This window comes from Lonchura striata, chromosome 6, assembly GCF_046129695.1.
Source record: "Lonchura striata isolate bLonStr1 chromosome 6, bLonStr1.mat, whole genome shotgun sequence".
NCBI classification, from domain to species: Eukaryota; Metazoa; Chordata; class Aves; order Passeriformes; family Estrildidae; genus Lonchura; species Lonchura striata.
In genome coordinates this window covers 18,397,381-18,420,378 of record NC_134608.1, presented here as the reverse complement: position 1 = coordinate 18,420,378, position 22,998 = coordinate 18,397,381, and the positions used below count along the sequence as shown (strand labels likewise).

The 22,998-nt window shown below is 35.8% G+C and overlaps 1 long non-coding RNA gene across 1 annotated transcript; it reads right to left on the bottom strand.

The window, feature by feature from the left end:
• Positions 1-12,938: 12,938 nt before the first annotated feature.
• On the bottom strand, positions 12,939-15,938 carry LOC116183713 (uncharacterized). The gene is made up of 3 exons (XR_004148392.2): positions 15,588-15,938; positions 13,895-13,991; positions 12,939-13,281 (listed from the first exon to the last, which is right to left on the bottom strand). It is a non-coding gene; the product is annotated as an uncharacterized LOC116183713 (long non-coding RNA).
• Positions 15,939-22,998: the final 7,060 nt, after the last annotated feature.

The window sequence follows — 22,998 nt, the reverse complement described above, 5'->3', positions numbered from 1 at the left end:
CCTTGCTGCACTGCTCTGTTCCTCCTTAACTTCCACTGAAGGCATTTATAATATTTTAATGACCTCTTCTGCTCAAGCAGTGAATATGCTGCTCTGTTAGACATCTAATAAATCCAATACAATATTTTCTATCTGAACTTTTAGAGCATTTCTACTTCTAAAAGTAAGCCATTAAACATTTCTAGTGCTGTTCAACACATTTTTTTCATGGAAATGTCTTTATTTTTGGTTAGTTTCAAATAAAATTATCAGCTACATTACACTGTTCTGAGAGATGAAATAGATCCAGGTGGATAACTAATTTAAAAATGTGTAGGCTGTTACTGTTTTCTCCTATAATGAAGTGCTGATGTATTAATTTCTTCACTGTCTTGTAATTTGATTTCTCATAATCTGTAATGTCACTCCCATTAATAGCTGCACAAATAAATGACAAGTGGTCAGCAGAGCTTGTGCAGGGATGCTTAAAAGTCATGCATTACTCCCTGAAAGCTGTGAGATTAACACATCTACTTCAGACACAGGAATGGTTGGCCTCTAATGGATTGTCTGTTTACTTGGTTGCTGCTCTCTAAATCCTATAAAAGGCAGCTTTTTACAACTAAAATAAATAGTCACTTTTTGAAATCCATTAAAAAGGCTAATTGCCACTCTTCCCCCACCAGCATTTAGGGCTAAATTTGCCTCATCTGTTTTAGGTGGGAAGGCACAGAGACAGTTTTTCTCTTTTGCAATGGTGCTGGGCTGAGGAAAGCACTGCACTGTGAGGGTTCCCATGGATGGTGTTGATTTCCTCAGCACCTGGGTGTGTGCAAAGGCCAATCCCAGCAGAGGCACAAACCCAAATGTCCCACTGGGAAAATGGTGGTGGCATACCCATGTCAGGGCTGCCAGGATGAGTGATGGGCTCTGCCGTGGGAAAGGACATTGATCATTGATCATTCTGTATCATATCAGCTGTACTTAGGAGTAAATATGATTTTAAATCCAGATGTTAAATATCCTTATGGAAAGCTTTCAGTGGCAAAAGAAACTTCATCAATGTAAATAGAAACACTGACTCAAGAAAATGTCCATTTTATGATTAGTGATTTGCAAGACTTGTTCATATGCCTTAGTTGAACAAAAAGGAATGGTCATACTTTGTAATATTTAGCATGTTTAACAACTGATAATGATTTTGAAGTGAAGGTGCATTTTAAACTCATCTTCAAAACGGAAAGGCATCACCATCTGTGCATGTCTATCACACCAAAAAAGTCAGACTGTCAGCATATCCAACAACAGTTCAGTAGAGAATTTCTTAAAGTATTAGAGCAGTGAGTGTCATACTTGAATGAGTAAATTTCACATTTTAAGGACCAAATTTTCTATGTCAAACTCATGCAAATTGTATGTTAGCTGCTAATGAAATGAGTTTTAAGCTATCACAGATCAAAAGTATTGAAAAACAGAAGTTAAAAATAAAGTACTGGCAAACTAAGTTTAGTTTTCCATTTTACACTATTAACTCAGGCTATGAAAAAACAGCTTTTTAAGATAATGCAGGGAAGAAAGGAACAATGCAGAACACCTTCTGCATATAAGGTGGGCAAAAAAATGTCTCTGATTACTGTCACTCAGGGCTGTATCTGATTCATAATAACTGCATTCTAGTTCAAGCATGTGACCTTTAATTAAAGTATGCTAAAATGTGAAGAGTATGAGAAAGGTTTCTGAAGCTAGCCTTAAAGCTTCTTTGCTCCATTTGTTAAAACAATTTAGTAATAACAAATCAGCCTCATGGCTGATATGAACAAAATTTTAACAAAATGTGACAAATGGTACAGCAAAATCTGCAGAGATGTCGTCTCCTGAAACCCAATCTTGTGTTTGTGTAAAAATATGCATTCATTCTTCTGTTTGTCTGGGTATGTGCTTTATTTATAAAGACAGTGACAGAAACAGCTATTTACCAGCAATTACATTTTCCACAGAGACCTTATGTTGTTCTTTATTTATAAACTATTCAAAATGTATGAGAAGATAGAATGAGGAGGGGGGAAAGGTCAGCAAGGCAATAACTTAAAAATTAAAACTATGACTGCAGCACTTTGTATCAATTTTTAGCATGTCAGATAGTATCTATACCATCTCCTGAAAACATTTGGAGAATTGTTATCCTCACATTATCTCCCAGGTAGAATTTCCTCCAATAAATAAAAGAAATCTGTGTTTAAAGATAAAAGTCAGAGTAATTATTAACTTGTTCAAAGGATCCATTTATGTCCATTTATGGACACTTACTTCCAGGCTTCTTCACTGCATGTTTATTTTTCCCTTTTGCTAGATTCAGCTGCAATTTCCTTGCTGAAGTTCTTTGTTTGTTTTAGGGTAATTAAGGACTCTTTACACTCACAATGGCTTCTGATCCAGATAATTTCCCACTCATCTGGGCAATAACAAATGGATTTACATTTCTCTTTATTTTCTTCAGTAAAGATGACATACAGTATCTCATTGCATTCAATCTACAGAGTTTTCTAAAACCTACATTTGCCTTGCACTCAAACTGATGAAGGGAATCAGAAGGGAAGATGAAAGCAGCTTTCATCTGTGGCCTCTGTTCAAGAAGGACAGACACTCTCTCTAGTCCTGCACATACAGCAGGAGAGGAATGGAGCACTTAAGCAAGCAGTAGTGCTGGAAAAAAATTTAAATATGCCTTCACTTTAGATGGTCACGTTAAGGCACATATAAGCTATATAGCACTTTTTACTGGCAAGATTTTTGAGTTCCCTTCAAGGATAGTATTTAATATATCTTCTTTATATATGAGAGATAGGGGTAGTCAGCAGCCAGGCTGGGCAATTTGGTACTATATATTTTCACTGATGATGCAGAAATCAAAAACATAAACCATAACCAATGTTAGATATAAATAATAAAATCCAGCATGATACACAGAAGATTATAATTGTATAAGAATTGGGTTTTTTAAAGTAGATAGTATTTTGCATGACTGGAATTTCATGTTTATTCTTATTCTTATTCTTAATCTTATTCTTATTCTTAATCTTATTCTTATTCTTATTCTTATTCTTATTCTTATTCTTATTCTTATTCTATGATGTCAGACCCATTGCAAAAAAAAACTCTCTTCCACCCCACCAAAGACACGTAAGGAGATTATATTTGTGACATAGTAGTGTCATCATTGTGATATAGTAGTGTCATGATTTCTTACTATTACAAGATGAAAAATATGCTATACTACCTGTGAAGTACATGATGACTACAGAACACACTATATCTTGGGAGGCATTTTGTATTTTATAAAATTGGATCTGGTCACTGAGAGAGCTATGATGAATAAAATCATGTCACAGAAAATATTGTTCACTAGAGGATACTGTTCATAATTTTTTTACAGCATTTTTGAAAAATGAAATTGCCCATAACTAGAAAGCTAGTTCTTGATCAGCTGTCTGCATCCAGTAATGCCATTCTCTCAAGAGGTACTCCATCAATTCTAAACTTCCCTTCTTAATCAGTTCCAATCATTATAAGTTTTGTGGTGCCTTCCTTTAAAAGCTGATTTTAACAGAATATCTTTGCCAAAGTCCACCTTATTTTATTATTGTCTGTGAATAATTTATTTCTCTTTTAATTTGGGTGAACTAGTAATAACTTTTTATTCCTGAAGTAATTTATAATATATTTTCTCAAACCATTTCTGCCTTCTTCTCAAGCCACGACTCTTCAGCAGCTGTTTTTATTTGGCCTGATACATTCTCCATCTACTTCAGCAAAAGAGGAGGACAGTAAATCAAATGCAATGAACTTTTTTAGATCCTGGAAGTGTTTCTACTCATATATTTATCTTGTTGATTGTATCACTGTTAGAAAAGACTAATTAAGTAGTTCATTAAAATGGCTAGGGTTGTCCTGGCTACTGTGGTACAAAAATTATTAAAATGTTATATATGCATATTCTCTCATGAAGATAAAATGAATGAAACAACTCACCGCTGTTTTTTTCATTTTGCATTTTAATTTGAAAAGCTTGTCTAAAAATATATATTAGTCATGTTAATACCTGCAGTTCTTGCAGAAAACTAGTAATTGCTTGTTTTCTTATAAATGTATAACACAATGTTTTCTGATTCCTTCTGGGGGAAGGGGGTTGATGGGGTGAGGGGGGATTTATCCCCTTTATATACATGATGCGTTATTTTTTTAAAATACACAAACAAAAACACACACTTACATAAAGTCACATCTGGGTTTCACATTTCTGAGTCACCCTTCTTTTTTATATGCCCACCCATGCAGGGCTGCCCTTGGCAATGCCCTTTTTTTAGTGCTGTGTCTGTAGTGTAGGATTCCTGCATTATATGTTACTTGCTAGCTGTGTTCTGCCTGCCCAGAGGGAACTCATCAGCTACAATCCATCTGCTTATTCACAGCTCTCTCATTGATTATTCATGAAGTAGCTGCTTTAGAAAGCAGGTATTGGTCATATTAGTGATGATAACCTGCATGCAGCAAAAACCTAAGTGTTACCATCTCTGCTGCTTTGCCATATGTGACCTTGAGAGCAGCTGGGCTCTGTGGCATGGCCTTGGGTTCCACATGCACTCAGGAGCTGCTTTGCTGTGTTGCATCAGAAACTTCACCTATTAGTATGGGTTCTGCACATAGGGATGACATTCCACCTGCTTTCATTCAACATGGGAAGGAACTAAACTCCTGTTGCTTAGAAAAAAACCCAACAGAAAAAAAAACAAAACAAAAACCCCTAACCAACCAGCCAACAATCCAAGCAAACAAAACCACCATCCCAAAACTTCCATAAGAGTCAGATTTATGTAAAGATAATTTTAAAAAATATGAAAAAGGACAAAAAAACCAAAACAACAAACATCCAAAACTGGAAAACCCTCACTCAGTTGACCCATTAAACAAAGAAATTTCTCTAAATACCAGCTGTGGAGATTTGCTGAAAGATACAATTTGAATGAATTAAAATGTGCTCTTTTCCCTTAGGTATTTGCCAGACCTTCAGCCCTTCTCCTTCAGATATCTCTAACCTATGTGCTGTTTAGTATAACATACTCCTTCTTCTTGCCTTAAGATCCTTCTACTACTTTTCAATACCAAGATCATATCATAGCATCATGCAATTATAGAATCACAGAATTTTAAGGAGTTGGAAGAGATCCTAAAAAACTCTTGTTCCAAACCCCCCCATAATGGACTGAAACACCTTCCACTAGAGCAGGTTGCTCAAACCTCACCTAGCATGGTCTTTAACACTTCTAGGGATTGGGCATCCACATTTTCTCTGTGCAACTTTTTCTGTTGTCTCAGCATGGTGCTAAATCCTTTGAATTACCAATATGCAAATAACCAGTTTAGATATTCAGATGTTCTAAAAAAATGTGTCTCATTGATAAAAAGTAAGAAAAATAAATTTTTGCTTATATTTCAGCTGGTAGTCTTTTCTTTCTTTCTTTTTTCTGGGGTAAAAAGAAGTCCATCAACATTTCCCTTCATCTACTGACTAAGAATTCATTTTGTCAAAAGATAAAAGGATAAAAGGATAAATGTTAGCCAAGAGAGATGATTAGATTTTCTTGGCAGAGAGAATTCGTTTACATGTCATCATTGATTGCTGGCACCGATTTTCCATTACAGCTGCAATATAGCAGCATTTCACTGGTTAAATCTGTGACCCTCCTATAGTCATAGACTAAATTTTTTCCTTCATGTTTTGTCCATTAAGCATCTAGGCTAAATGATAATGATGCCTCAGCACTTGTGCATGAATTCCTTTAAGAAGGAGGGGCAAATATTTCCTTGCTTCATTTACATTCCAAGAAACACATTTATCAATCCTCTCATATTTTGATTCAGTTTAGACTATATTCTAAAATAGCATCCATTGGGCATCAAGACTGTTAATTAAAATATGGTATTTACAGTGGTTGAAATATAAATAGCAAAGTCTCATCATAAATCCAAAATTAAATGGCAGATATTACACTAAACTTAATCTGCATACTAAAAAGCACCAGTACACTTCTTGGAAAAGTGATTAGCCTGCTTGAATCTATAGGCAATAGTGCCTGAACAATGGTGATTTTAACCCAAAAAAAGGCAACTATTATTAAAATGAATTTATCTCACAGTGGAAGTGGACAAAACTAAGCTTGATGAGTCCACACTGGTGGTGTTCTCAAGGGCTAAGGCTCTGCAGATGTGCAGTGACTCATGCCATATCTTCCATAAATCCATGTCCATGTTATCATCCAACGGAGAGAGCAGTGGTGGAGCTTAAGCTGGTGAAAGAAATATTGTGAGACAGAGTAAAAGCAGATAAAATGTTTATTATTTATTATCACCAGCACTGCTGAAAAATGCCAAACAAGGGCTGTGGTTCCATCTATAAATTACAGACATTGGAGCTGAACACATTTTCTCACATTGTCCTCCAAATACAGCTCAGCATTGCTCTGGAGGAACATCATTAGAAATACATCTTCTTTTCCATGCCTTTCTCCACCCTGCAATTCTCTCTTTTGAGACTACCCTAGGTTCTGAACCATGAGAAGGCTAGAGGATGTTCTTGTGCTTCTGCTGGAGTCTGACCTGAGGTCACTCCACGACCATCAGTTACTAAGAGGTTTGACTTCATCATAAGCATAATTTTGAGTGCAGAATGGTGAAAGTCTTTATGTCTCATTCTCATACACTGAGCCTCTGGATTTCAACCTTCCTTCATGAGATAAATTATATCTTTATTATCTTGTTTCCAGGCATTTTAACCAGACTACTTTCTTAAGATAATATTAGAGAATGTTTATGCTTCCTAACTAATGATTACAGCTTCTCAGTACTGTGGGATCTGTTTCCTCTCTGGTTCTGGTACCCAGATGTGCCTCTTAGCTGTGGCCCATCCATCTGCATAAGGGGAAGAAACAGGAACGTTCCCCATCCCCCGTTTGCCCTGATTTTCCATGAAAACAGTCTGAAGAGGAGAGATCTGTGCTTCAGCAGTGGGGAACCAGGACCATGGGATGTCTTTGAGGGAGCACTGCAGAGGAAACTGGTAGATGTGGGCTCCTTGAGGAAACACCACTAAGGATCCATTTACAAGCTGGTGACCTTTGTGCTTGAAAGAGAGGTGTTTCTAATTAAGTGTGACTGATTTCTTCAGTGAACTAACACATTTTCTCAAAGCCAGATTCATATCCTTGTCCTTATGCATTTTTTAGTAAATGAGAGACATGTAAAGACTTTTCATTGTTTCTCTTTTTTCTTCTGAATTAATTTCCTAATATATTTTGTCTGCCTGTTCATACTGACTTCTGTTATCACAGATATAAATACAGCTTCTTCTAACAATGAATATTTAAATGTAATGAATTTTTTATATCTTATAAGATTGGATCTCAACTTGTCATAAACATGTGTAGATTATGATTAAATTTACTGACTAAATACAATCCCTGCTGTATTAAATGACATTTAAAAAGGGTGAATCCAAATCCTCCTACAGTAAAGCAGGATAACAAATGAATCCAAAGACAAGCTGCAGCATCTGGTTTGGTTATTTGGAGGTTTCTATTCATTGTTTCATGAGGGGAGGTTTTGGCACAGTTTAAATTACACTGTTTGGGGCTCTGACCCTGCTACTTTTACTCAGGTGTGTCATTCTATTTATGACATTAGCCTGAATGGGAACTGCAGAATTTGGATATTGGACCTGATCCAGAGGGGGATTCCTGTTGTCTGGAAAAGACTTTAAAACAAGCCTTTAGAGAAACAAAATGGTTTATCTCACATAGCTTCTCCAAGAGCCAAGCAGCTGCCCTGAAGGCTGCTCTGAGCTCACCTGCTCAGGACCAGAGTACCAGAGTCATGCAAAGGGACTGAGATCATCATAGCAAGATCTTTCATCATGGCATAAACTAGGGCAGTAGCACGATGTCAAGGAGCATTTTCTTATAACCCACACAATCTTAAGATCAGGTTAATAAATCCAGGAATGGAGGAATCCTGTTAAAACAATGTTAGTCCTATTATAAAATGTTATAGATGTGTGAGATTCACAGTACAATCCTATAGAATGCACCAATTGCTAGCCTTGGCCAGAGCAGAGTCTCTCTCATCTCTCATGGATATATACATCTTTGGGAATTTGAACTCCCTGTAACCTTCCTGCATGACTCCCAGTGGATATGTGAGACCAGGCAGCTTATAGGCAATGGGAGCTTATGTACAAGCTTCCATCTGCCCCTGTCTGTTGTTGATGAATCATGTGTCGAGTACTATCACATTCTAGATCTGTTTTATGTCTGCTTCTCTGCTAAGAACACTAAAAAAGTACTGCAGCCAGACATAAGGCTTCAAAACCATAAAGTAAAATAAAAGGATTTAGGACAGTGTGTTGTGATTTTGTTGGGTTTGTTGGGTTTTTTTATATGACTTCTGCAAATTTATACATTTGTAATTTCCATACAGAAGAGATGAAGTTTAAGTGCACTCAAATTCAGCAAATAGATGTCTATATACAACAGCAAAAATATGTGTGCTCATTCAAATCCAAAAAGAGGTGCTGTATGGCTTGGTTCATTTAATAGCAAAAGAGCACAGTTCAGACAGGAATCCAGCAATGCAATGTTAATGAACTTTGATGTCTTCTTGAAATATAAAAATGCCGATTCTTTGAGACAATGATTATATTTGAGTAAATCACAGTCCCATTGTTGTGGTTTAACCTGGTAGGCAGCTAAACAGCACACAGCTATTTGCTCACTCCCCAGCAGAGGGATATGGGATAGAGTTGGAAAAAAGGTAGAATTTGTGGGTGGAGTTAACGACAATAGTACTGAAAAGTAAAAACTAATCATTATGATAAAAGAAACTACAAAACAAATGAAGCACAGTGCAACTGCTCACCATCCTCTGACCAGTACCCAGCCCCTCACAGCTAGCTCCTCTCAATTTCATTGTTCATCTAGGCACTATATTGTATGAAATATCCCTTAAATCAGTTGAGGTCAACTATCCTGGCTGTGTCCCCTCCCAGTCTCTTGAGCCCTGCCACCTTCCTTACTGTCAGGGCAGCACGAGAACATGAAAAGCCCTTGACTTAAGAGTAAGAACTGCACAGCACAACTTAACTATCAGCATGTTATTAACATAATTCTCATCCTAATGTCAAAATACAGCAACGTACCAGCTACTAAGAAGACATTAACTCGATCCCAACTGACACCAGGGTACAAAAAGAAGCAAACATCAAGGTATTGATGTGAATTGCTGCTTGTTATAGGACCATCTGTTATGAAAATTTAAGTCCCCAAAAGGTCTGAAATTCTCCTTTTGTAGTCATGCAGATGTGGCGACTATTAAAAACATGTGTGAGAAGAACTTTGTTTTACTGCTTCTGCTTCCTTAGAGTCTTCTTCACTGTACAAAAGAACTATTGTTTTGAGTCAAATTAACTCCAGTGGGTTTTTCAGAGACAAACACTTTATAATGAGACAATTAAGAAGCTACTTAAGACATTGTTAAACATAGTCAATTTAAAAAAACATTTTCACCTATTCCATTGCATTTTACTCCCCCCATACACTTTGGATTTAGTTAATGTGATGCACTCAGACCTTCTGTATCATTGGACCACATTAAAGAAAGTCTTAATGTTTATAAAATAGAAATATGTAAATGTCAGTAAGGATTTAAATTAATATAGTTAAATCCCAATTTTCAATTAATTATCAGATTTTTAAAAGATAAGCTTTAAAAATCTATATCTGATTGTTTATTTTTCTTGTTTTTTGAATGCTTAGTCATGTGGTGTATAATATGTATATGTATTATAATTTATATCTGGTAAATACAATGGCAAAACAAGAAAAGCTAGGAGTGTCACATAATCACAGTACACCGAGAACTGTGATTTTAAGAAAAGGCTTAATTTTTATGACAATAACAATTTTTATGACAACAATAATTTTTATAACAATGACATTTGACAATTTTTGTAAAACTCTAAACTGTTATGTCTGGATCCTTATCACATTGGTCCCAGAACATTTCTATTTCTAAACATTCATTTTAGATATTCTAACATTTTTATTGTCTTGTTTTTATTTTTTTTTTCATTTTGTGCTTCACTTAAGTTAAAAAAGGACAAAGAAAAGTTAGTGAATAGCAGCAATCCACATTCCAAAATCATTCAGTTTCCTTTCCTTACAATCATAAAAGCCTAACAATCAAAGAGTAGAACTAAACTGGCAGCCTTGCTATTATTTGTTGCCCTTTTATCACTAATTATGATACAGTAGGAACTCTACCCTTACACAGGTTTAGCCCATGTGCCCTACAGTTGGATAAATAAGTGATCAATCTTGGGCCTAATTTGCAGACTATGGAGAGTATATTTTTTCCTTTTTGCTTCAGAAACAAATAATATATTTTTTCTACACATTTCAATATCATTCATGCTTCAAATTTATACAGTTGTAACTTTTTCAATTAATTTTCCTTAGAGCTGAAAAATCCTCATTGAATAATACATTGAATAATCTGTTTATTCCTGTACTGTTTTGCCAAACAGCCGGAGGCGCAACAAATCGTTATTGAATGTGTTGGGTATTTGAATCAATATGATAAGCATCTTTATATTTGGTTTGGTTTTTTTTAATGAACAGAATGAAAACAAGTGTTTGCTTGTGAATGGTCAGTTAATCACATGGAATAGTTTTTGAACAAATTATGAAACAAAACCAATCCTAGAAAAATTATTAGTGCATTTTCCAATCTATAAGAATATGTAAAGCACTATTTACTATAGTATCTGAAGATGCATGAATGTAGCTGTTTGCATCCATTACTGCCACGACCACAGGTTCAGAACTCATAGTACTGATATCCTTACTATTAGCTTAATGTATTCTTCTAATCAGCAGATCTCACTGTATTCACAAAGGAAGGCAGTGTTATTGTTTTTATTTAATAGCTTTGGACACTGAGATGCTTGATATTAACATAGCCTGTTTGAAGCTTCTCCCATTCTTATCATGATTACTCAGATGCTTCCTTTTGTAGCAATCTTTGTGGATGCTTCCTACAAAATCAAATAACTATGCCACAGCATTTTTCTTTAAGCTTTCCTACAACCGTGAAATAATTTTGTGCAGAAATGCAATACTGCATATTCACCTGCAGATTTGTCATTGCCTTGAAGAAACCAGCTACTGGAAGTGATGAGCAAATGTAAAATTTTGTCTTTGCACAATGAGCAGTTACTGGATGTTATACTTCTGGATCACAGTGTTCTCTTCTGACTTGGAGATATTTAACAAATAATTTAGTCCTTTATTTTGCTAGTCATGACTTCCCTTTCATTAGGTTTTTCCTTAAGTCTCATTAGGGTAATTCATAAATTTTATTAATGCCTTGAGAGGTTACCTAGACTAGAGGCTATAGTGTTAAAGGAACAAAGTAGGTATTTATTAAAAAGGCCTTCAAAGGATAAACTTTGGATAGTACAAGAGCCTAGCCAAGGCTAGACCTAAGCTGGACCCCAAATCATGAGTTTTCACACTTTTATAAATTTTGGTCCATTTACATATTGGGGTTGTCTAACTGCAGCTTCAGGTTATGAAATCCCATCCTCCCACATTGCTCTCCTCAATTTCCCATTGTTTATACTTTTTGGATCTGAAGCTGCAGTGGTATCCTTGGTTCTTGGGCTGGAAAATTATTATTTTGTCTAACTGAACTGTGAAGGGAATTTGTTAATACTTTTTATGAAGTATTACAAATTCAGAATTATATATTAATGCAGTATAGAATCTGAAAAATATGAAAGCTAAAACTTAAGGCATCAATATAGTCAGCTGAAGAGTGAGAAGAATTTAGTGACCATGTTGCAAATAGTGAAGAAATACAGAGTTTAGCCCAGGTCATTGTCTACATAAAGGATCCATATTTAATTTCTGATGTTCTAGCCGTTGCCAATTGTGACATATAGATTGAATATTAGGTCTAACCATATGTTAGTTAATCATAACAAATAAGTTTAAGCACTGAAACCATACTGTGTTCTGATTGTATTTACTCAGTCATCCCTATATTTCAGAATTTCTTCATGTATTCTTATCCCAGGTCAGATGCATTTACTACCTTGAATTTAGCACGTACTCAGGTAGAGGATAAAGAACATACCAGGTATGCATATCAATGGAAACAAAGTAATCCACAATAAAGCTCAGAAGTTATTCTGTTAAGAGCATTTTTCCATCTTGATTTACGACAAGCAGGTTAATAAGTCAGTCTGTTCTGTGAGGTTTTCCTTCCATAGCAGTACCTGCTCTTTCTTTCATTGTTTGGTTGAATCATTTGTCTGCACATTTCAGCTGTGGAGTTACAGATTTTGATCTATGGGTTAAAATAATCTCTCATTCAGTTCTTACTACATATGTTAACTAGATTTTCTTAATTAACTAGCATTTCATTATGTTGTTTCAGCATCCCCACTGATTCTGGTTGGGACCAACACCAGTAAACTCCAGCAGTTACCCTGTCTTGTGGAAGGTTCAGTTATCATCAGTTTTTCCATCATCATTTATAACCTGAAACAGCAACATTGGACAGAACTGCATTCTGATGGCTCCTTTATGAAGGAACAGTTTCCTAACAACAGAAATGACACAAACTGAAGAAAGGGGACCTTTCCCCAGTACATTGATTCTAGTATCATCTGTGAAAAGAGGGTGTGATGTAGTGCAAAGTACAGTATGAAAACACATAATAGAACTTGATCCATTTGTTTTGATGGTTCTAATGGATACCAAGTCACAGCAGTAAAATCCTGGTCCACTCTGACTGATGAAGGAGTTATAGCATCCTTATTTCCTCTGTACAACACTGAAGTTCCATGAAATGGAAAATTAACTTCAAAACACTGGAGTAAATAACAAAAAAAGAGTCATGCTACCTACATCTGAGAATGTAACCTCAGTGTGGCTCTGCTCCTGGTTAAGACTGAGTTTGCTCTTCCACTTTTCTTTTGTACAACTGTACCAGCTCACCCTAGCTGACACTTGATCTGCCTTGTAAATGTCACTATTAGAGGTGTTATTTGTGCTACAGTGGGACAAGCTCAACACTATTAATACTTATACTGGGAAGAATGGGTGAGCATGGCTATCTTTTTTCCTTTCATTTCAGCATACCTGAGTGTTCTGTGAAAGACTACTTCAAAACGATCCAAAATGAAAACTGTGGGACAAGAAAAATTATGAAAAGACAACAAAAGCTTTTCCCCAAAACCAAGCCATCCTGAATACCAATATTTTATGAAACACATAAATAAAGACACCCTCAGATTGATAGTACAGCTTTAAAAGCAGAGCATCCTTTTTTTCAAATGTTTCTTAAATCTCCATTTTTTTCTATTAGTGAAATCTGTATTTATTGCCTATTTGTAAATCAATTATACCATCAAAGAAAACAGGTTTTTAAATGCTGGGCATTTTTCTGAAACTGATAACACTGATGACACCAACAGAAGAGGAATAATTTTAACTACAGGGCGCCATTAAATTTCCTCAGCTCTTGGAAGGAAATTTGTCTGCAACACAAGCATTCATTTAGAAACCTATCTGTAAAATATATTCACATTAATGGATTTCAAATAGCAGGAATACTTTACTTTGATAGGAGAGTGACAATTCACTGGTTTGGGTTTTATAGTGCTAGAGGGAAAAGGCCTTTGAAGTATCTCTTGGACATGTTTTGTCTTTCATGCACCAATGTTTTTCTTGTTGTTCAATGGTTGGTCACATAACCAATTGATTATCATCATAACCTCATAAATGTTGCATAGTCTTACCCAAAGGCAGAGAGCCTGAAGTCCATCAAAGCTGCTGCAGTTCTGCTTAATCTACTTCAGGTACTAGAAGCAGTCTGGCTAGGGAAATCTGGAGATCCTGCCAAGTTTAAATGTCCTGTTGAGTCTACACAGACCAGCTTAGAACCACAGGATGACAGAGTGCTTCTCCACGAGCTTATGAAGTTGTCACTGCAGTCACCCTGGATGTGGTTACATGTGTCTAAAATGCCTATTTATATGACCTCTGCAAAGTCTTGGTTTAGTCCCAGGTATGATAATATGGAATTTATGTTCTCCAAACTCCTATTTTATTTATTTTGTTTTTTCTATTTTGTATAACTCTTGAAGTGCATTTTCTCTGATATTTAATTGATATTTTCACGTAATCCAATATGATAACCACATATTTTCTAAGCTGCAAGGCTTTTCCCTCTATAATTTTAACTGCAGGATTCAGATTCAAAATTTCTTCTAGCCCACAGGGGTGAGAAAACACTCTCAGAAATTATATCTGGAATGCAACTTATAGCATTTAGATATCTATGCTGTCAAGCCTTGCAGTTTTATAAATGCTTTAAATTTTTATCTACCATTTATTCATTAGTTTCATTATATAGTTTGTGCTCTACTCATCTCACTTGCATAACTGCCATGGTGTTAGTGCCAGTAGAAGTTAGTTAGATACTGGGACAGAGCTATGAAGCTCTGAGTTTCAGCATGAAGCCACTGTCTGTGCCCATAAAGGTGCTAAATAAAATCAATGCACTAAGCTAAGTCCCAGTGTAGTAAAAATGGGGAAAGCTCTTAACCTTCCATTTGAAGACATTCCTCCTGATTCTGTGGTTTAGAGAAGAAAAATGCTTTATATGCACATTCAGGCAAAGATCCAGGAAACAAATGCAACTCCCCTCACCTTCTGAAATCTTCCCCACAGCGAGCAGGGGAAGCCTGCAACTCCCAGGCTCCATGGGAGGACATGCTACCATTCCAACAGCCAGTCTCCACAAAGAGTGATAGTGTGATGCAGCTTGCTTTTCACTTTCCCTGCTTTTTCTTCTTGCCCTTCCTTTTCCCCAGATGTTTTGAATCAGCTCTTTCCTTCCCATCTTCAAACATTTGAAAAGGAAATGCTGTCAGGTGTCTTTAACTATACTCAGCCTGTCTTTAACAGCCTGTATTAATGTCATCTGAAACACTGATGTTTTCCAGGGAACACTTAAAGAGCTTGCAAAGATGTCAAAGATATTTATTTAAGTGCTCCCTAGAAAACACCAGCTTATATATGAATTCACTCACATTAATTACCACTATCATTTCAAAGATGCAATTCTGCATTTTTGAACTCAAAGCCATTGTGTGGAAAGGGTATCATGAAAATTATTACACTAATAAGAAATCCTATTTTTCATTTTTGATAGAATTTAAAAATGAGGCTATATTAAACCATTTCATTCTTAACAATATCTTCATCTGCCTACTGCACAAGAATTATTTTTTATTTATATAGTACTGAAATTATTTTGGAAAATTATGACAGGTTTTAGCAGATGCTTGTTATCTTCCACAAAACTAACATGAATTAATCAGCATCAGGTCTCAGATCTCTTGTGAAGTAATGGAAAGGATATTTTGCTTTTTTTCTTAAATATATTAATGGAGAATTTTAGCACTGATTTCAACTATATGTACTTACCAGAATAAGTTTCCTACATTCAAAACCACACCAGTGAGCATCCCTGCTTCAAATAAGACCCACAGAAACAAACATTTTCATGCTTCAGTGTGGAGAGCTCTGAGTCAGTGTGCCTAATACTCTGCTCCCCTCTCCTGACACAGCCCAGTTTGCACAACACTCCTAAGCAGGGACTGCATCGACCATCAAACTGCAGCACTGCTGCTGCCAAAGCATTCCAGGCCACGGGGACCTGGATACATTTCTTCACTCAAAATATCAGTCAAAACCACTAACTAACTGAAAAGGGTAAAAAAAATATTAACCCACAATGAATGAAACCCCAGAGAGAAATTCCCCATTGCTCTCAACAGACAGATTTAGTAAAATTTTAACTTTCTCTCTAGCTCCCCCCAAACTCCAGCTTTTTTTACATTATGACATTCCATCATGCATTATCATATTATTCCATCCACTGCAGAACCCTCCTGTAGTTTAGATTTCTCTAGAGGCTTTAGATTAAAGGTCTGTCTAAATCATGACTGAGCGGTGATTGAAAGGTTTTCAGGCTTTTTTCTCTTCTTCTTTTTTGAATATTCCGTTTTAGCATTCCTATAATGAGGCAATTCAAAGCTAATACACAATTCTGAGACTGATGATTTATTTTAACCCACATAACAAGAGGAGATGGGAAAAGGAATGCACTGTGATTAGAATGACAGCTTTCATGGACTAGGAGTAGAATTTGAAAAAGAAGAAGCTGTTTTATCTGTAAACTTACTTCAGCTTTATGGAGCAGAAGTTGGTCTGAAACTCAGAAAGTTTCTCAGACCTTGGCCTACATAACAAAATAAGGAATCAGGGCACACTCAACAAATGGCATACAATAGGCATATTTATTACCAAAAGAGGTACTATCAGCTAGAAAAAGAGCCTGATTTTTATAAAATAGCAGCTTTATCAGTCTGTTTGGGAACTACACAGGAGTCAGGTCTGCTAGAAAAGGCAGCAGGGCACATTTAATCACCTGTGTAATACTCAGCTCAGGTTGTGTCTTCTGAGCCTATAAGCATTCATAAAACAGTAGCACCACTCTTGCCTTCTCAATCATTTTCATTAAATAAATACAACAAAATAATGTACTCTTACCTTAAAAAATCAAAAATTGGTTTAAGGTACAATATTTACTTGTGGAACTTATGAAAACTGGAAACAGCCTTTATATGCCTTTTTTTCTTCATAATACTTTAAAGAAACAATTTCTTAATATAGTTAAGAATCATTATGTGTCCATAACATACCTAAGTCAACTCATTTGAATTGAATCATTTTTCATACCCCAAAATCTAACCTGAATTTTTTCATTTTTACATCACAGACCACTGTGACTAACATCTTTAAGGCAACAGTTTCATAGTTTCTATGGGCAAAATAATGTACCAGCACAGATCCTGGCAGGTTCCAAAATGGTGGAAGATTAGGATCATACTAAAGTTCATTTTGAAAGGAACTTCAGGAAGACTCTAGTCCAATTTCTTGTTTCTAAAAGGGTCAGCTGTAGGATCAGATCAGGTTGTTCAGGACTTTATCCACTCCTGTCCTGAAAACCTACAAGAACAGAAGGTACACAAACTCCTGGACAAGCTGTGCTGCAGCTCAGCTGTATCCATATTCATAGTGAAAATATTTTTTCCTGATACACGATGTGAAGGTCTTCTGTTTCACTGTATGCCTTTTTTCTCTCATCCCGCTTCCATCTTTACAGTCTTCATCTTCACAGCAAGCTCTTCCAAGGTGCAGGGCCACTGCTCAGTGTCTTCTCCTGGCTGAGTGAACTCCAGATCCTTCTCCTCACAGGTCAAGTGCTCCTGCTCATGTCCATTGTTGTAGCTCTGTGCTCAACACCATCCAGTTTAGCATGTACACCACGTTTCAAGAGGGCATAAACTGCATGCAATATCTCCATGCAGTCTGATGAGTGCTTAGCAGAGGCAGATAATCATTTCTCTTTACCAGCTGCCACGATCCTGTTGACAAGCCTAGGATCTTTGTTGCCCTGTGCACACTGGTGGCTACCAGCTAACTCACTGTGAACCAAGACATGGTTCATGAGCCAAGAATCAAGGACCTTTTTAGGAAAGCTCTTTCCCGGCCTATATGGCTTCAAGGTTCCTCCTTCTAAACTGCACAAATGACTTTGTGCACAAGTCTTGTACATGCCCTTGATTCCTGCTGACCTCTTTCATGCAGCCCACACACATATCTCTGAATGGCAGTCCCACCCTTGGATGTACTGACTGTCCCCAGTTTGGTGTCATTCGAAAACTTTATGAACAAACATTCCCTTACTTCCCCCATGTCACTGATTAAGCTGTGGAATGGAACAGGTCCCAGGACAGTCCCCAGAATCTGGTACTCCATCTGTCACACTCAACCAGGTTCAGTGTGACCAATTAAATCTCTAACGCAAATCACTTATTGTTTTTCTCAGTGATTTTTCTACTCAGCCAAACCACAGCATCTCAGGTTGAATATGAGAATATTGGGAACGACAGCATCAAAAGTCTTGCAGAAGTCAAGGTAAATTCCTCTCTAACCATCCACTGAGTCATTTTATCATAGAAAATAAATACATTTGTTATACATTGTTTATAGTTGGTAAATACATCCTGACAGTTCCCAAGATTTCTTCTTTACGTACCCAACACCATGTTCCAAAAGAAGACAGTCTGTGAATTTTGTAAGGACTGGAATGATTTCTGAATGATTATATCTGGTAGATAACAGATGACTCTTTTAAATACCAAAACAATGCTTTTTGCTTTATATCTGTGTCACATGATTTCACCCTTATTTAGAAAAAGTGCCTTTTCTAAGTAGTACACAAAGATATTTGAAAGATATTTTAAATATACTTGATAATTCTGGCTGGGTTCTTCTTTCCCTTTTTATTTTTCTCTTTCTCTATAGCATTTAATTAGCAAAGAGGAAAATATTTTATTGAACTTATAGCAAAAATAACAATCCAGATCTGCAGATATTCATATTTAAATATGGCTACATGTAATTAAGTGTGGCAATCTGGTGATAAAACCTTTAAGTAATGACTCATAAAGAGATAAAAATGGAGCATGTGTTTAATCAGTTTGTAGCCTTCCACAGAAGCTGGCATAGCTCAGGTGCTAATGAGACATCTGCTGCTTAGGACACCAGAGAAAGCAGCAATTCACTAATGAAAAAATGAACCAGTATGTTATACAAGCCAGAAATACTGGCCCAGAATTCTTGCCTAAATCTTAAACTTTGACTAAATTTCAGACCAGCAATATTGAACGAACAAAGTACTTTTCCCTACAACTGTGTTTTTTCTCTAGAAACAGGTAACTCAACATTAATTTTACGAAATAACTTAAAACCTAGATGTCTTCACAGTACTCTGAGGTTGTTCTAAGGTTTATCAGTTCCCATAAATAAATAATAGAATAAAACAGAAAATCCTGAGAAAATTGGAATATGTTCTTTATCCACCACTTGTGATAATGGGTCCTATTACTGGTGAACATTTAAAGATCAGAGAAGCCTTGTTGTAGCCCTCAACCTCTAACTGTTATATAAATGGCAAAACACAAGGAGGAAAAAACCCACAAAACCAAAACCAAAACAAACAAACAAAAACCTAAATAAAAAACCCCAATCAAACAGCAAAAAGACACCCTCTCACAATTTTTTTTTATGCCTGAAGCTGATGCAGTGCACGTGCCTGAATTAACAGCCTCAAAAGCCATAGGACTGAATTATGTCAAGTGAAGTTTTCATGTACTTTTAACAACAAAGTTTAATTTGAATTCTTTACTAAAAATACAACATTAAGTCCTTTCAAAAGAAAGGGACTGTCCCTTGCTACAAGGCTTCAAATAGACACTGACCATGGTTTATATAGCTCTTTTTAGATTCTATGGAACACTAAGCTCTTACTAGGACACTAGACCTAAAAGCTGTCCTTTTGCCTTTTTGTATCAGTGAGTTCTCATGGAAAGAGCACAAGGGATGGCTAAGGAGTACACAGGTTTTTAAGAGTAACTGCAGAAACTAAAAAAAAGATCCTTGGACTCACAAAGAGCTACTGACCCTCCTGGTAGTATCTTAATGTGTGGTAAAAGTCTTTTTGGCTCAGTCTTCCCACATGCAACAGTTTTTATCTTGGCTTTAAACACGTTCTTCACTTTTAAAAGCAAGTAACTTAAGGCTTTGTAAAGAAGGCAAACCTTCACAAATTGAGCCAGAAGCTCTAAAACAAGGACTGCCCATTCCTTTAGGGATGGCAGGCTTAGGTAGCACTGACATTTCTGAATTCCCTGCTGTGTATTGTGTATTAGGTATTGTTTTGTTTTCATGTGGAAACTGCTTTTTCTTTGTAGCCTCAGGTTGAACATTTTTTTTTATTTTCTTTTTTGTTAATGGGTTGCAAAAGAAACCTATTGTTTAGCAATTAATTTCTAATATGATTAAGTTCTCCTACAAGAATTCTACTTCACAACTCTTAAGTACTTAATCAATGAGTGTTTTGACTACACTGAAACTATAGAACAGTGATTTGATTTATAATTTAAATTGGCCTCTGAATTGGTATCCTTTCTCTCAACTGTGAAAGACAGTCATCTTTCTTAATGATCATTGCAGAAAGAAATGATAACATGTCATCCTTTCATATCTCCCTTGTGAATTTGTTGGATTTATTAATGTATTACTTTAACAATACTAATGTCACTTATGTATCTATACAACAACTTTTAGTTTATATTTTACTAATTTTAAAGTCATTTCTTCCATTCTTCCATAATGATTCCTATAAAAAATAAGAATGCATTTCTTTCTTTTATTTATAAGTCAGAGAGACAGATTGTTCACTACCTCTGCAATCAGGTTTCACTTTGTTAATGGAAATCTAGTTGATCTAGTTTATATAAAGAGACAATTAATAACACAACTTGGTATGGTATTTATATTTCGGGTGATTAGAGTGTTTTTAAAATTCAACAAGGTTTTACAACAATGTGACACATTTAGGAAGAAATATTTAGTCTATAAAGTTTTTTTATTCTCAGTTCTTCTCATTTAAAGAATTCATAGTAACCACACTGCTGCTCATGCTCTGGCCATGTACTTTTCAGAACAGGTAACTTCAGTGCTGATGGAAGATATCAGAATGGAAGAGAATGGTAACTGCAACATGTCTATTAAGACAGAGAATACAAGAGAAGATTCTATCATTGGCTTCTGTATCCCTCAATATGCCTTTATAGTATCTGATGTCAATTCAGTCCTGAGAAGCAGCATGATCTACCACTTAAACCAGAGTCTGATGATGGGGTTACTGAAAAATTTGTATTTAGGTAAGAAGTCTATGCAGAAGTGAGGGAAAATGTCAGAAAACTCTTTTTAGTGTATGATCTCTATATTCATGCTTAGTTTTGTACCCTACGATGCTCAGTGCAAATACCAGGGTTCTTGTATTAGCACCCTGCATCTGTGATTAATAGGTCTTGTGCCAGCTAATGTTTCCTTATTTATTTATGTTAGTGATTAACATGTACTAGCAGATATCTGAGTTTTGAGAACAAGAATTGGATGTCAGAAGAAAGAAAATAAGAAAACTACATTATGACCTGATGGCGTATTTGAAATATTATCAAGGAGAGAAAATAATTTAGAAGATCTAGAACCATATCCAAACAAATCTACAGAAATAATTAGCAAATATGTATGAATTCAGGAACTGTGATAAATACTTATTAATTTCAGGAATATAACCTGGTCTGTTTATGATCATGGGCATGAATGAGGAGAATTGCCTATGCATCTAACACTGTTAATAAAGTAATGTTGCCTTTCTGATCTAGTAAACTGGCTGGAGAGTTTATTTCCCAGTTTTGGGTGACAATGGACACTGAGTAGGCATCCCTATTCCCACTGGGGATGAGGATAAATAGGTAGTCAGGACTCTAAGCAGAGCAGCAGCCTTCAGAGCAGGCTGTCATTTAGAAATCTGGGCTCTTACTACACATGTATAAGAAATCTTTTTAATCCTTCCCACTACTGAGAAGCCTACTCTTTCACATTCCTCATCCTTCCCACAATACTGTCTGGCTACAGACACTCAAATACATCTCTGTATTTTGTAATGCTGATTTATGCAAGAAATCTGTAAATTAAGGGTCAATATAATTAAATCATGGTGAAAAGTAATGGGAGTAATAAGATTGATGATGATGATTATAATAATAATAGTTATTATTATATTATTTGCCATACCTATGGTGAAAAGTAATGGAAGTAATAAAAATAATAAAAATAAATAAATAATAATTATAATAATTAATTTAACATTTGCCATGGTGAAAAGTAATGGGAGTTATAGGATAATAATAGGAAGAAGAGGAAAAAGAAAAAGAAAAAATTTACATATCCCTCTGAGATTCTTTCCATTACCCTAGAGGGACTATTTAAGAAGCAATGTTATTTTATCAGAATGTTAGACTTCATCACTGTAAAACATATCCTAAATTATGAATATTTTTTCTCCCCAATTTATCAAATATATCAAAACAAAACATTGTTTTATCTCAGAGGACAGTTGAATTCACTGCTTAAAGAATTAAAGTATTGATATTTTGTAAGTTCATAAGAGGCCTGAAGATAAAAGCCACTAAAATGATTATGGTACTGGACCATATTTTATACCAGGAGCAGCTGTGAGAGCAGGAAATGTTCAGCCTGGAGATGAAAAGGGCTCAGGATCAAATCCATGTGCACACCTACCTGAAGGGAAGGTGCAAGGAGGATGGGATCAGGTTCTTTCCAGTTCCCAGTGACAAGATAAACTGAAACACAAAAAGTTCTGTCTGAACATAAGGAGCACTGGCAAAGGTTTTCAAGAGACATTGCAGAGTATCCCTCTTTGCAGGTACTAAAAACAGTTGAGATGTGGTCTGTTCCATGGCTATGCAATTCTGTGGTAGGTTTCGGATTTCCCCCACTTTGTTTCTGTAAGGTGGAGGAGAGGAATATGAATAAATATAAGCAGATAATTTTAAATATTCCTTTTGTAGAGAAAGAATAATGTGAAAGTTACAAATGCACTTATGAATCAAAACACTATTGCTACAAGGTACTGAGCACCAGCTGGGGCTAGTTCTCATCCCACTTCTGCTCTGTTTTTATTAGCATAAATCTGGAAAATTAATGGCATTTTAGCTCAACCTAACAATTACAAGTGAGATTGGAATCAGTACTACTGATATGAGCCACTTTCCTCTTTATATTGCAAAAGAAATTTTGATCAAATAAAGATTTAGGCTTGATAGACTTTCAACAAGACCCTCATGTGTACTATTTAAATATGTCTGAATATTTATTAGATCATAATGCACCT